The 13,976-nt window shown below is 44.6% G+C and overlaps 1 protein-coding gene across 2 annotated transcripts in view; it reads left to right on the top strand.

Annotated features, from left to right (window-relative positions):
* Positions 1 to 13,976, top strand: part of LOC122811051 (proline-rich protein 12-like) — a 1,358,252-nt gene that overhangs the window by 307,106 nt on the left and 1,037,170 nt on the right. The window lies entirely within an intron of this gene.

The raw sequence follows: 13,976 nt of genomic DNA, 5'->3' as shown, positions 1-13,976 counted from the left end.
ACGGTGAAGAAAATTCAAGTTCATTTTGCAGGATAGGTTTGACTCGGTTCCCTCTTACCTGTTTGTAACTAGTTCTCATGGGATGGCTTTTTCTGTGTGGGTGCACTATGAATTCATTGCAAGACAGCTGTGTTTTCCTTACTACTTGGGATGTGTGGTTGTTCTTCCTGTCATTTCTAATATTGGAAGCTGTGCTTTGTTTATTTTATTCCTTACGTTGACAGCTGCTATATGATGATCATAGAATAATTTACTGTTACAGTCCTCACTTCTTGGAATATCCTGCCTGCAAGAAGCCCACAGCCAGCCTACCAGTGTTCTGGAGCTTTATCCTCCTCAGGTGGTTGGCCAAAGCCCACCCATAAAGATGTGAGCATATCAGTGGTTACATGGTGCATCAGCTGGTGGCATGTTCGGATCTTTATTGCTGTGCAGCAAGCATTGCTGTGCATACTTTCCACAGGTTTTCCTCCAGGGAGCCAAATGAGAAAAAATTCTTAAGGAGTACTTTTCTTGTATTCATTGGACATAATTTCTGATTTGAAATCTTATTCCAGTTGTCAAAAACTGATTAAGGTCAGTAATTTGTGGTGCATGGAAAAGTGATTTGATGCACATTTTCCCACAATGATTCGCCTCAGCAGAGTACATGACATGAACTCTTGGCTGTGTCTTTCACCATGAGAACAATCTGCTGTCTTTACATTGAGAAATAAAAGGCAGTAAAAGTAGAATGCGTACAAAAAAAAAAACAAAGTTGCAGATGTCTAAGCTCCCTGACTGGTGCTAAGTTAATAAATACTAGCCCTAGCTGTCACAGATAGTTCCACACAGACAAGACCACATCAACCTGTAGCTTCTTCTTGCCTCATGTTAAGACATGCCCCATTAGTTATAAGATCTTTTCCTCAACCTGCAATGTCTGACATACTCTTCTGTTGCCAGTGAATAGTAGTAAGACCAATTATTTTACTCAGAGCAACCTTTGGAAGGTTGTCAGTACACATCCAGGTCAGCTTCCTTTGAATTTTGAATCCACCCGGGTGCCTCAGTGAAGTTACACTCCTTAACTATATCAGCAGTTACTTAAGAAATGCAGGACCTGTTTTTCTCATATTTGTTTGTTCCATTAACAGTAGATGTCAAGAAGTCTGGAGATGCAGTACACTTCAGAAGACATTGTGATCATCTTATTGATCACTGCTGCAGTAGCCTTAGCTATATGTATTGTATCCTGTTAAGGATATAACAGCTGGTCAGCTTCTAAAGCTTCAGGGCACCTTCCAAGCACCTAACCGCCGTGCAGCTCGAGCTGAGCTGACTAAAAGATAAGTTTGGGTGCCAAGACCTCCAGAGTTTTACTGACACCAGAGAATAACCTACTGAGAGACTTTTGAGGCTCAGCTGTCGGCTTGTGCTGTTCATATAAGTGCCCTTTCGTTGGGAAAAAATTCCATTTAATAATTTTCTCTAAAGGAAACTTGTTTTAAAGCTAGGAGCTTGTTAATTAATGGACTGTCACAAGATGGTATTGTACTTTTAAATGGAAACACTTTTTTTTCTGCAGTTTCATAGTGGTTTTAGAGTAACTGTGAAAAAATAACTTTTTAAAACTTCTGTTTTTACCAGCATTGGGTGCTTGTTTTATTCGGAGAAGGGACACCATTTTCAGCTTGGCTATGTAGCAGTATGTCTGTCCAAGGTCTGTCCTTCTTCCAGCCACAAAAAGAAAACGCTAACCAAACAGCCTTTGCAGGCTAGCAGTTCGCCTTTCCACAGGTGGGTAACTCTACTGTGGTCATTAGTTGTACCCTAGCCACTAATCTTTTACATTGGATTCCTCTGGTGTAGCACCTACAGACATTATGGACCCAGGGGTTAGCTACGTCTTCTGCAGCTGTTGGGGTTCCTTCATTAGGAAGGGGAGAGAATGTTGTGCTCAACTCAGAGGAAGCTGCTGTTGCCATTAACACTGCTGGTCCCATTTTTCCTGTCCAAAAAAACCCCCTGAAACTAATCATGCATCTTCTCCCTCCTCAAATTGTCTTAGACAAGAGTAGTTTACTGGATCTGGCTCCGGGTTTAATTTGGGCTGTTGATTCTTTTCCTAATTGTTTTTCTGGTAAAAGTGGGATTATGCCTCCTTTCTTGGGGATATTTAAGATTCTGAACCTGGACATGAGGATAAATGGATAGATGCAGGATTTTCTCCTCAGATTAATGATTCGGACTCTGATGAGAGTTCAGTTTGACTCTCCTTGTTGTGATGGTGGGAGTCCTCTTTCTCTGAGAGTATTTCTAGACTGCGCCAGTATTTTCAGTGGGAGAACACAGGTTTCTTAGTCCCCAAGAAAATATGAGCTGTTACAGAAGGAATTTCCAAAACCACCATTCCTCCAGTTCTTTTATCTTTGTAGTATGTGTTACTGCCTGCAATTTTACTGACAGCCAGCTAGCTCCTCCTAAAAAGGCAGATAGGACATATAAAGTTCCTTGACCTTTTAAGTTTTTATGTACGATCCAGCAACTATAGCTGTAGTTAATCCTTCTGCTGCTAAACAATGCCAATCCTGCTATTTCTGATAAGGATGAGAAGATCTTTGTAAGTGTATGCTTCCGCAACTTTGATTTTCACATTGTGAATTTTCAGGCTCATATGCTAAGGGTTGATACGACCCTGTCTTTGAATATATGAGGAAATGTTTTTTTCCCCCCCCTGCAGTTTCTTCTTGTGAGGAAATATCTGCTTTAAATTTATTTTATTCATTGTTCAAGTCACTACTTGTAGTATACAAGGGTGTGTGACTCTCTCGATGCTTCTTCAAGGGCTATGGCTACTGGTACTGTTTTGAGGAAGTTTGCATATCTGCATTCTCAGAACCTCCCAGTTGATACAATGAGATTATCTTTGTCCAAAGAAGAACCTAGTTTTTGGCCCCTCTGCTACAAAGGTGATCAGAAAGTTTAAGGAAAGTGGTAAGCTGAAACAGAAAATCTCTCAAGATTTTTCAGCCCTCCCTTTCCACATTTTCCAACTGATTCTGCAACTCCTCGTCCAGTTTTGGTTAGAAACAAAATACAGTCCTGACAAAATGCAGATAAACAGACATTTAAGAAGAAATAACTGGGTTCCAAGAAGAATTCTTGAAACACCCAAAAACTTAGGACAGTCCAACAAGTCTGAATAACTATTTAAGAGACCTTGTGAACCCCTCCCACCCTGGCAGCCTTTTTTTCTTCCAGAAAGTCTGAATCTTCATTTTTCTCTTTGTCAGCAGACAATTTCAGACACCCGGTTCTGAAAATCATTCATTAAGGTTACAGAGGACGGTCGGAAGAAATTCCTCCTTTCCACTAGGTAATTGCTCTTCCTGTAGACCAAGACTATCTTGTTTACACCTGTCCTTCATCACATGCTGTCCCAGAGAGTGATAAAGCTAGATGATGTCCTTCTACTCAATGTTGCAGTATTGTTTACATATGGATTGTATTCTGCCCAGACGACATGACCGTCCAGCCTGTATACAAAAGCTTAGAAACGCCGCTCATAGGCACAGACAGCCATAAAAGGGATGTCCACACGTACCATCTCCAGAATATTTTTCCTGCCATTGGGAAAGGTTGACTCGTACGTTCGGTTTGCCGTTGGATCCCGTTGGTTTGCCTTACAGCTTCAGATTAGTATCTCATATGGGATTTTAATATATTGCTACTGCCTTTTGTTTTGTTATTGTCATCCAGGAAAGGCAAGTGTAGGTGTGGCAGGCAAATTCCACACAAAGATGGTCACAAGCTTTGCTTGTTTTGCTTAGGGCCTACTCACGGCCACCGGTCCTGCTCTAGTTGTCAGGCCTTCATTCCCAAAACATTGCACAGTCATCTGTCTGCTTTGAATTTATATTTAGAAAACCAGAGACTCAAACGTCTGGCTAGGGATGCTATGGGAGGGTTCCACGAGTACTTCTGAGCCGTCTGCAAATAGGAAGGTCAGCAACGGTAGGCCTGAATCCTGTTTAGCTGCACCTGCTCCCTCAGACATACCCCATGAGGTTGATGAAAACCCGGTGGTATGATCGTGGGTAGGGTCCGACTCCTGGGTGATTTCCATTATCCAAAATGGATATTTTATGACTTGGAAGACCCTTCCTTCTTTTCTGGGAATACCGCAACCTCCCTCCAGTCAACTGCATCTGTTTCCCTTGATTCTGGGTTAACTTTCCAAACAAAGCACCATTCAGTCTGTCCCTCAAGGCCAGCAGAGAAGGTTTTTATTCCAGGATGTGTCTAGTTCCAAGGAAAGATGGCCCTTGGATACCTGTCTCTCCGTATTAAGCACCTTCCTGGTGGTGCCTTCCTTCGGAATGCTATCCCTACCTACTCTTTTGCCCCTGGTCTCCCCCCCCCCCCCAAGCTTTCTTAGCTTCTCTGAATCTCAAGGATGCATATCTGCTTACCCCTATACACCCCCTCTTCAGAAGATTTTTGCACTTCAAGGTGGGTTATTTGCACTTTCAATTTACTGCTTTGCCCTTTGGTCTTTCAACTGCTCCCAGGGTATTCACAAAGTGCCTAGCCCCATCCATTGCATATTTATGGCTGAAAGGATTTCAAGTTTACCCATATTTAGACTGTCTTCTGTTTCTGGCCAGCAGCCCAGACATCTTAACTCAATATTTGAACCTAGCCATCGCTTTTCTGCAGTCACTGGATTTCACAATAAATCTCAAAAAGTCATGTCTCACACCAAGTGAGGATCTTGTATTCCTGGGGTGCAGGTTTTGCACAGATTTGATGACGTTTTTTTCTCCCTGTGGAGAAAGCAACCTATCTCAGGGCATTCATGGAGGCTGTTCTACCTTTTGATTCCATCAGTGCCAGGCAGATGTCCTTCAAGGATGCATCTGCAGTCCTTACAAATGGGTTGTCCTGTCATCAGGCAGCCCTTCGGTCGGCCGGATTCCAAAGTCTGCGTCTGGCTTCGGCTGGTGTCGCACTTCACCCGACGTCATTGCGGCAGTTTTCGGGTATAAAGGCATCAGCCGACGCCATTTTCCCAGTTTTTCTTGCCGCCCGAAGCAGAAGCTGTTCGCAAGTGCCGGTCGGTCAGATCCAGAGATTACTACTACCGAATACTACTTCAAAGACTTCTATAAAGCTAAGTACCCCGTTGGGGACTCTTTCTTTCCTCAGCCGATGTCAGAGAAAGTTAATAACTGTTTAACTTGTGGGAAACAAATACCTCATAAGGATTTCCACTCCTACTGCATACATTGTTTAGGCCCAGACCACGACGTAGCAGCTTGTCTAGCCTGTGCTTCTTTTAACCGGCGGACGCTGAGACGTCGCTCGGACTTTGCTGAACAGATTTTCGGCTCCGATTTTGCCTACATTATGCCGTCGGATCCTCCGACTACGCAAATAACTAAAAAACGCAAAGAAAAGGACCGACACTCGCGGTCCGCGGTTTCGGCTGAAACCACGGCCAAGCAATCCACGAGTGTCTCGGTTTCGGCCGAAACCGAGCAAGCGTTTTTTTCTTCTGCCGATAACTTGCCTTCTACCGAGGCCTCTTCTATTCTGGTAGAAACGGCTTCTGAAATCCAGCCTTCTGTTGCGATTTCACAGGATTTATCAGACACCATCCCTCTAGATATTTCTACTCCTGCACGTGGAGCTGCTAGGCCTCCTCCAGCTATGTCTATTAAGGCCTTTTGCCAGGGCTAAAGCAGCCAAAACTTCCAAACCAGTGCCTGCAAAGCCCCCCTCTCACAGGCCCAGCACCAGCTCCCATATGCTTTCTTTGGCACAGGATCTCATCACTTTAATCCGTGGATCCCAGCCTCATCCAGACAGGGCCTCTCCCTCCTCCAGAAAAGAGGCCTAGAGCAGAGCCCCCTGAGCCAGTAGCCACAGATGATTCTTCTGATGATTCAGAACACTCAGATCCTCCTGAGGCTTCTTATTCTCCTTACGAAGACTCCGATGCTGAGGAGTCCATCCCTTCAGCCTCTCCTCCTGAGGAATTTTCCTTTGGGGAAACCTTGCATGCTATGAGGGAACAATTCCAGTGGCAGGGCCAAGATTTCTCAGACTCAAGAAAAAGGCTTAGGACCTTTCTACACTTACCACAGCATAGGCCTTTAGCTATTCCTCCAGTTCTATCTGTTGTTGATGATGCATTTAATGATGCTTGCACTTCTCCTGATACTTTACCTCCGGCTCCTGCTAAACCAGATAGGTACTACAGGGTCCCGGACACTCATCACCACTTATATAAGGCCCCTTTTGCAGATCCAGAGACTATCTCCCAGGGCCCTAAAGCTGTAGCAGCTACTACTTCTAAAAACCCCCTCCCCTCTGAAAGGGATTCCAGGTCCTTAGAGAGATGGGGTAAAAATGTTTACACCTCTGCTACCTTGTCAGCTAGAGCTTTGAACTGCCAATTTCACATGATTCAATATCAAGAGTTTATGCTTGACCAGTTGACTAAAAAGCTGTCCTCTGAAGAATCTTTAGATAAAAAGTATGTTCAAGAAATGTTACATAACATTCAGCAGGTTAGTAACCATTCTTTAAAATGTGGCTATGATGCACTGGAGGCTTCCTTTAGATCAGCCATGACGGGCACAGTTATCAAGAGGCATGCATGGTTGAAAGAACAGGCATTACCAGACCATATCAAATCTAAGCTTTTGGATGCACCTATGGACAAGGTCAATTTATTTGGTGCCCCCGCACAGCAGGTTCTGAAAAAGATGGAAGAGAAAGCAAAATCTGTGCAAACAGTAAAAGATTTCTTACAAGTTCAACCTCCAAGGTTTAGCAGGAATTGGCCCTCCAAGAATTGATCCTTTCCGGAGTCCTCTAAGGCACAAAGAGGCAGGAATAGGCGCTCTAGAGGCAGAAACCAATCCAGAGGTGCCTACAGGGGTCGCCAGTGGCAGGGTAACAACCAACGAGGCACGGACACAGCCACCACCACTACAACAACTCAATCACAGTGACTTGGTGGCACCGCCTACCAGGGAACAACTAGAAGCACCCTTAGGCGGAAAGCTAACCTTATTTTCAAGAAACTGGCACTGCATTACAAGAGAAAAATGGATTTTGCAAACTATAGACCAAGGTTACAGGTTCCATTTCCATACTCTACCAGGAAAGAGAGGAATGCCGAACCTACCACCTACTCAAAGGGCAGAAGCTCTAAAACAAATATCTCAATTATTAAGAATGAGAGCTGTGGAAAAGGTACCATCTATGGAGCAAGGGAAGGGATTTTACTCCAGGCTCTTCCTGGTACCAAGAAAAGAAAACAAATGGAGGCCTATTCTAGATCTGTCCGCTCTAAACACATTCCTCATTGTTCCAAAATTCAAAATGCTGACTCTACAGCAGCTTCTTCCCATGCTGGGCAAGGAGTCTTGGCTGGTAACTCTAGATCTCAAGGAGGCATACCTGCACGTCCCCATAAGACCAATTTGCAGAAGATACCTCAGATTTCTTGCAGGATCAGAGCATTATCAATTCTCAGCATTGCCCTTTGGCTTATCTACTGCGCCCAGAGTGTTCACGAAATGCCTGGCATCAGTAATCGCTCATTGTAGACTTCAGGGAATTCAAATCTGTCCCTACCTGGACGACTGCCTGATACAAGCGGACAACAAAAACAAATTAACAGAAGACTTACAAAGAGTCATCTATCTGCTACAAGCCCTGGGATACACAGTCAATACAAAAAAGTCAAGGCTGATTCCATCCCAAATAATAACCTTTCTGGGTGCAGAACTGGACACATCAAAACAAATGGCATTTCTAACTGCAGAAAAGAAAGAACAACTTCCTCTCTACTTCTTGGCATTAACAAAGCAGAGCCACCTAACTGCAAGAAAAGTGTTACAAGCTCTAGGCTTCATGGCATCCTGCATAATTCTGGTCCCTCATGCCAGGCTTCATATGAGAAAGCTACAGTGGTACCTAAAGAATTTGTGGTCTCAGCACAAGCACAGCCTGGAAACCAAAATTCCAATGATCCCATGCCTGAAGCAATAGTTCTTATGGTGGGCTCAGGCCTGTCAATCAAACACAGGACTGCCCTTCAGCAAAAGTCATCCAAGACAAACAATCACGACAGATGCCTCAGACCTCAGTTGGGGGGCACACATGATGGACAAGTGCATTCAAGGCCTATGGACTCAAGACCAACTGCATCTGCACATAAACCTAAAAGAAATGATGGCAGTAAAATTGGCAATCCAGGCATTCAGACCTCTTCTCCACGAAGGCCAGCTGTTGATAAGGACAGACAACACCACAGTTATGTGGTACATCAACAAACAGGGAGGCACACACTCATACCCCCTATGCTGGCTGGCACTAGACCTATGGGATGTGGCTCTGGGTTACAACCTTCAGTTACAGGCAATTTATGTACCAGGGAAGGAAAACATTCTAGCAGACATATTAAGCAGAACTACAACAGATGCCCACGGATGGATGCGGCATCCGGACATCTTCAAAGACATCACAAGAAAATGGGGATTACCACAAATAGACTTGTTTGCATCCCCCTACAATCACCAGTTGAAGAAATTCTGCACAAGGACTTACCACCCACTTGCTTGGACGGTGGACTCCCTATCTTTCAGTTGGAAAAGCCTGACAGCATACGCATTCCCACCACTTCCTTTGATGCACAAGGTGCTTCTCAAGATCAAAGAGGAACGTCCGAGGATCATTCTGATAGCCCCAGACTGGCCAAGACAACATTGGTACCCACTACTGAGGAGTATGTCCAGGGAACAAATATGGAAACTACCACTGATCCCATTACTGCTGACACAGAACAACTACAACATTCTGCATCCAAGCCTAAAAACTCTGCAGCTAACTGCCTGGAACATTACATGACAGAAATTAACCCAAATTTATCCCAAAGGGTTAAGGACATAATCCTGGAGGCTCGTAGACCTTCAACAAGAAAGAATTATGCAGCAAAATGGAAAAGATATCTCATCTGGAGTGCTGCAAAAGGGCAAGATGTGACACTGGTGAACATAGCCAACATCCTGGAATACTTGGCTGAGCTCTACCACACAGGCCTGTCCTATTCCTCCATTAAGATACATGCATCAGCTATTTCAGCACAGTACAGCTTGGATCCTCCTGTCTTCTCGCATCCTCTGCTCAGACAGTTTCTGAGGGGAATTAAAAATGTAAAACCTCCCAGGAAACCTCCATTGCCAGCATGGGACTTGAACTTTGTGCTAGAAAAACTGACTCTACCTCCTTTCGAGCCAGCAGCTACAGCAGACTTACAATACTTGTCCTGGAAGACTGCCTTCCTGCTGGCAATAACTTCAGCAAGAAGGGTCTCTGAACTACAAGCATTAATGGCAGTACAACCCTTCCTGATCTTCCATCAAGATAGAGTGTCCATGAGATCAAATCCTACATTTATGCCTAAGGTGGTATCCAGAGTCTCTTTAAATCAGGCTATCCACCTTCCTACATTCTACCCCAATCCACAGAACAGAGGAGAAAAGCTCTTACATACCTTGGATGTACACAGGCAATTACGCTACTACCTGGACAGGACAAAAAACAATAGAAAAACTGACCAGTTTCTGGTAGCTTATGCAACAGGAAAAGAAGGAAAACCAATTTCTAAACAGACAATCTCCAAATGGATAGGAAATTGCATTAGACTTTGTTACTCCTACCATGGAAAGAAAACTCCAGAGAACATCAGGCCTCACTCCACAAGGGCCACAGCCACTACCACAGCTTTCTTACGAGGAGTGGCTACCAAGGACATTATAGAGGCTGCTACTTGGACCTCCGTGCATACATTTGCCAAGCATTATAACTTACCTCTATACTCTAGATCCCGTGCTGGCTTTGCCACTGCTGTTTTGCAAGGGATCCTGACTACACCATAATCTATTCTCATTTCCTCCTCCCCTAGTTTAGCTATGGTATTCTACCCATTTGTAAGGACTGCAGATGCATCCTTGAAGGACATAGTACAGTTTTGTACCTACCATAAATGTAGATGTCCGAGAGGAATGCATCTGCAGTCAGGATTACCCACCCTCCTTCCCCTCTGAGGTACTCCTAGGGTACTTACCAATCTTCAGCTAGCTTGGGGGGGATCTATTATGGTGTATTTGTTTGTATATATGTACATACATGTTTATTTTGTGTGTTTGCTCTCTACTATTTGGAAACTTTGGCATTTATCCAAATTTAGCCTACCAAGAGGGCACCTGGCATCTGGGGCAAGAAACACTGAGGAAAATGGCGTCGGCTGATGCCTTTATACCCGAAAACTGCCGCAATGATGTCGGGTGAAGTGCAACACCAGCCAAAGCCAGACCCAGACTTTGGAATCCGGCCGACCGAAGGGCTGCCTGATGACAGGACAACCCATTTGTAAGGACTGCAGATGCATTCCTCTCGGACATCTACATTTATGGTAGGTACAAAACTGTCTGAGACTGCTGTGGTTCATGGCTTCTACTATTCCCATGCTACCCTTTGCAAAGCTACACATGAGAAAGTTCCAGTGGTTTCTCTAGGCATTTTGGTCCCAGCATGGTCATCCCTTAGATGTCATGATTCCCTGCCTGAAAGCAGAGTTAGGTTGGTGGATGCAGCAACTCAATCAGAACCCTGGCCTACCTCTTCAGGTTCTTCAATCAGCTTAGCAGCTCTTGACAGACACCTCAGATTTGGGGTGGGGAGCAACCTTTTCTTCCAGGAAAGTTCAGGGCCTTTGGTCCCCTTTTCAAAGGAATGAACATATCAACATCAGGGAAATGACAGCTTTACCATTAGCCTTACAGACCTTTCTCCTTTTCTTGCCAGGACCCCTAAAGATCCTTAGACAATACCATGTTCCTTTGGTATGTAAACAGGCAGGGGTGCACAAAATCTTATCTCCTCAGTCGTTTGGCCATAAAAGCTTGGGAACTGGCTGCCTTATACAAGATAACTCTATAGGCTGTGTCCCTTCCATCAGCTCAACTCGATGGCAGATGCATTAAATAGGTCCATGACACAGTCTCACGAATGGATGCTCCTCAGGGATGTCTTCTTGGACCTAGTTCACCGATGGGGTTCTCCAGAACTGGAGTTAATTACCTCCCGTATGAACAGACAGCTTCCCTGCTGTTGTGTCAGGGCCTCTCATCTTCAATTGTGGAAAGTGGACGCCCTTTCACTCTCATGGAAGAGGTTTCTGTATGCATTCCCCCCTTCCCCTTAATTCAAAAAGTCCAGTTGAAAATTCTGCAAGACAAACCAAAAATCTTTTTGATGACTCCCTTTTGGCCAAGACAGCACTGGTTCCATCTTCTGCAGTTAGCCAAGAGTCATCACTACAAGTTACCTCACTGGCTGGACCTGCTCAGTCAAGACAAGGGATCATTGATTCACCCACATTAGCTAACTCTACAGTTGACCCTTTCAGGCACCTATTCTCTAAGGACGTGCTAAGGGTTTTGCAGGAGGCTAGGAAACTCATTACTAGAAAATCTTATATTTCCAAGTGGCGAGGATTGCATTTGGTGCCAAAAAAGAAAAGTGGATCCCTTTGGTGCAGACGTTCTCCTAGTGCTTTCCTACTTGTGCGAGTTACTCACCAGTGGCCTGTCTTACTCCTCAGTTAGTCCGTTGTTCTGCCTTGCCTGCCTGCCTGCTTGCCTTTGACCCCTCCCCTAGCTTCCAGGCTAGAAGATGAGCTTTTTCTAAAGGGTGTCCTACAATTAAGCCCCCCAGGAAAGCAGTTCCTCCTCCTTGTGATTTCATTTATGTGCTGGAAGTACATACCCAGGCCCCTTTTGAACCAGCAGCTTCTGCTTCCCTAATGTCTTGCACATGAAAAACAGGGCTTCTGGTGGCCTTAACCTCTGCCAGAAGGGTTTTTGAAATTCTGGCATTAATGGCTTTGGCTCACTTTCTGGGCTTTCATAAGGACAGATTATCCTTGAGAACCAGCACTTCCTTCATGCCAGAAGTGAACGTGTTGTCACTTAATCCACCCAATTGCCTACCTTCTTCCCTTCACCTCAGTCCTCTAGTGAGAGGATTTTAAACACCTTAAACGTGCGAAGACCACTCAAATTTTACCTGGTCAAGACAAAGTCTGACCAACCTTTTGTGTCATTTCATCCCAGGGCTCTGGGCTTGCCTGTGTCCAAACAAAAACTATATCCACATGGATTTCTAAGGCTATTGTGTTTTGTTATGAATTCCATGGAAAGTCCTTATCAGCATTTGTCAAGGCACATTCCACTAGGTCAGTTGCACCCTCGGGGACCTTCTTCAAGGGTCTTCGCCCATTCCATCTTGGAAGGAGCCACCTGGTCATCTGTTCACACTTTCACAAAACATTACAAATTGGACACTGTTTTCAGATCCAGAGCAGGATTTGCTAGGGCAGTTCTGCATGAATTATTGGAAAATGCTTCCTGTTAGTTTCCCCTTCTGTATCTTCCTCCCTGGGTTCCCTTTTCAGCTCTTGCACTGTCACATATGTAAAAAAAAAAATACTGCAACATTGAATAGAAGGACATAGAATAGTTGTGTAAAATCTTACCTTAACCATAGATGACCTTCTCTTCTATGTTTCAGTATTCTATCCCTCTCGCCTTCCCCTACAGCTTGCCCTTTCCTAGTATGATCCACCTGGCTCCCTGGGATGTTCCTCATGGAGCTTTCTTATTTTGAAGATGGTACATGTGACGTCCCACGTACAGGCAGTGGATGTAAGTTTTTGTATACAGGACTGACGGTTGGGTAGAATACAACCCAGATGTAAAGAATACTGCAACATAGAAGAGAAGGACATCTGCGGTGGTGGTGCTGTGGTAGCATTGTCGCCTCACAGTAAGACGTTGTCCTGTTCGATTCTCAGAGCGTCTTCTGTGTGGAGACATGCGTGAATGGGTGTACCTTCGTTGAAGGTTGTGCATCAGGGCCGGCAACTCGGCACGTAAAAAATCTACTGCCAATCCTTAGCGGACCGGAGTTCCGCTGTGGCGACCCCAAACCGGGAAAAGCCGAAGGACACAACAACAAAAAAAAGAAGAGAAGAACATCTATGGCTATGGTAAGATTTTAAACCGCTATTCTTTCTTCGTAGTCAGTGTTGCAGTACTAATCATTGGGACTTCCTGCAGTACAGAAGCCCATGACTGACCCAATTTCCAGAGGCTTAGCATCATTCCAAGCTGCTGGACATTTTATCACTGACTTTGGGGTTATAAGAAAGGCATCTTTCTGAACCCATCTTCAGTTATTTCTAGCCACGCAGTCTGATGCGCTTCACGTGTGTTTTGTACACTTGCAGTCTGTTAGTCGGCTTCTGTTTCCAGAGTTGCTCTGGTTGCAAACATACAAGTACACCTTTGGGGAAATATCTTCTGTAATTAATGCTCAAAAGAGTTAATTGTTTGTCTTGTGGGAAGCAAATCCAACATAAATGTTTTCACTCATTTTGCTTTTGTTTTGGGTCTCAGCACAATGTCTGTAACTGCTCTGAGTGAGGAGTAGCCATTCTCTTTAAAAACACCCTTAATCTCCAGCTCCTCCACACCACACCACACCACCCACTTTTCAAAATGCTGAAGTCCTATTTTCTGTCCTATCCATAAGAAACGCCAAGATCAATATAATGATCAATGATGTGGACATCCTACAGAAGGGCCTCACTGAGACAGATGCCTGGTGTCAGAGCCATGGCCTCAAGCTCAATGTCAAAAAGTGCAGTGTCATCCCCTTTGGTAAAAAAAACTCTGTACCCATGAACTACAACACAGGCAGCAATCTACTTAGCACCGAATGCGTGATGAGACCTTGGGACCCAGGTGGACAGTAGTCTCTCCTTTGATAGTCACATCGCCGCAGTAGTCAGGAAGTCCTATGTGGCACACCTCATCATAAAAGGGTTCTCATCCAGGAAAAAAAGAGGTCAT

The sequence above is a fragment of the Protopterus annectens genome, chromosome 9.part0 (assembly GCF_019279795.1).
Source record: "Protopterus annectens isolate FY-2018-M chromosome 9.part0, PAN1.0, whole genome shotgun sequence".
Taxonomy (NCBI): domain Eukaryota; kingdom Metazoa; phylum Chordata; order Ceratodontiformes; family Protopteridae; genus Protopterus; species Protopterus annectens.
Note: the sequence above shows the minus strand (reverse complement) of the source record. Positions and strands in the feature narration are given on the sequence as shown.